A 2,330-nucleotide genomic window follows, 5' to 3' on the forward strand; every position below is an offset into this window, starting at 1 on the left:
CCTTCCTCTCCCTCTGACATAATTGAAGTGAGCTTCTCCTCTCCTATGTAACCCAACGCTCGGCCCACAGCACTAAAGTGTCGTTTGGGCCGCAGCTTAAGTACTCGGTGTGCTCTGTGCTGCGCTCTAACTCGTACAGATCAGCAGAATCCCAGATTAGACAAATGAATTATTCACCTTATTGCCTCAAATGCAGTTTGTGGTAAAAGATAGTTATAAACCCTATTAGACGTCTGAACCTGTTCATTTCACTGTTATGACCTGAGGATCCTGCTTCGACCAACATGCAGTGCAAAGTAAACGGGCCCTATTGTGCTTTTCCCCTTTCCTGTAGAGTGTTATAGTTTTGGAGCATGTAAATGGCTGAAATCCTCTCCCAAGCCCCCCCCCCCCCCCCCCCTCCCCGTGCCTGAAAGGCCTCCGTTGGACTCGTGTGTTTACTTCCGTAACTTGGTCACATCACTATGTAACGCTCTTCTATTCAGCGCTCCAACACATTGTACATGATAGGCTAAGGGGCGGGACATCTCTACGCGGTTTACCAATCACAACAGAGCCGGCCAGCTAACCAATCAGAGCAGACTGGGCTCTGGTTTCTGACAGAGGGTGAAAAGAGGTGCTGCAGCACAGGCAGTATGAGATGTGAGAAAATAAAGAGCTCTTTGAAGCATGGAAACATGTCACAGTAGAGGCACAAAATACAAATATGAATTTTTCCTGAGAGTGTGTGTGTGTGTGTGTGTGTGTGTGTGTGTGTGTGTGTGTGTGTGTGTGTGTGTGTGTGTGTGTGTGTGTGTGGGTGTGAGTGTGTGTGTGTGTGTGTGTGTGTGTGTGTGTGTGTGTGTGTGTGTGTGTGTGTGTGTGTGTGTGTGTGTGTGTGTGTGTGTGTGTGTGTGTGTGTGTGTGTGTGTGTGTGTGTGTGTGTGTCACTGTGTGCTGCTGCGTCTGTTGGAGGTGAGATTAACCTGATGATCTCATACTGATGGTGATGCAGTCTTACGAGTCATCAGGCGATGCTGTGAGCCTCTTACTGGAACAAAGACTGGCTCAGATCATCTCCCCTGCAGCTTTTATCTCCCGCTGTACTTTCTGCTGTATCATCTCCTCACTCTCCCTCCCCCCTGCCTCGTCTCACTTTCCTCCTTCACCCTCCACTCTCACTACACTCTCCCTCATCTCTTTCCAGTTATTGCTTTTTCCCTCCTCTTATCTGCCACATCATGCTCCCTCTATGTACTACTATCAATTTGCCCAGATTGAAGACAATTTATAAAGATATTTGAGGGTAAGTTCGACATTTCTCCGAACTTTGTTTACTTACTTGCTGATGAAAACATATACGTGTTGGATTTGTATCGACTATATTGGCTAGGACCACTATGTAAAGTCTTAATCATAATATCGTTATTCGTCCCGCAGGAGGGAAAATGGCGGCGTGACACCAGCTAAGGTACAGTGCAGATACTGTAGAAGGCAAAATTAAAAAGAGTACTTTTTATATATGAAATACAATGAAAGCACACTTTATTAAAAATAATAAACAAATAGGTAAACAATAAGTAGCAGTATAACGTGTATATATATATTTAAAAAAAGTGTTGAATGAGCCGGTAATGTTAACAAATTGTAAAGTAATAAAGCTTAATTGTACATATATGTACTAGCACATAAAAACATTACTTTTATACTTAAACAGACAAGATATCACATGTGAATTGGTGACCTTTAGAGGCTTTGATGGGAGGATTTTGTTAACTATTGCAGGGTTGCCAACTCTCACGCATCTGGCGTGTGACACACGCTTTCACTCTCAATCTCATGCTCTCACGCTGCCCAAACTATTCTCACGCCAAAAACAAGATGAACCGGCGATCGTTTTTGGTTGGTTATTTACAATGTTGAGTTGACAGCTGCTCAAGCTGTCGATCCGCTCCCTCCCCCAACACTCTTAACAACGTTAACAGACAGCAGAGCAGTGGGAGCCGGTTGGTCAATCCCCGACCCGTATTGCGCATGCGCAGATCTAAGATCCAGTAGAAATGATAAAAAGTAAAAGTCTGCTGCTTATTGTTCTACTAGGCCAAAATAGAGTCAAAGAGTATATGAGAGTGAGAGTGTGTTAATTAATATATTTGGCAGTTTGGAGTAAGTCTATAGATTTGTTTGTGTGTGTGTGTTTCATGTATAGGCCTCTCACGATAATTAATTTTGTTGGATACATTTTCCCGGAAATTATTGCGATAAACGATAATATTGTCGGCACCGTTGTTTGACCATTTTAGACCACTGACATAATGATAATATATAATAATAATTCAAGTACATCCTTT

Source organism: Trematomus bernacchii, unplaced genomic scaffold (assembly GCF_902827165.1).
Source record: "Trematomus bernacchii unplaced genomic scaffold, fTreBer1.1, whole genome shotgun sequence".
Taxonomy (NCBI): domain Eukaryota; kingdom Metazoa; phylum Chordata; class Actinopteri; order Perciformes; family Nototheniidae; genus Trematomus; species Trematomus bernacchii.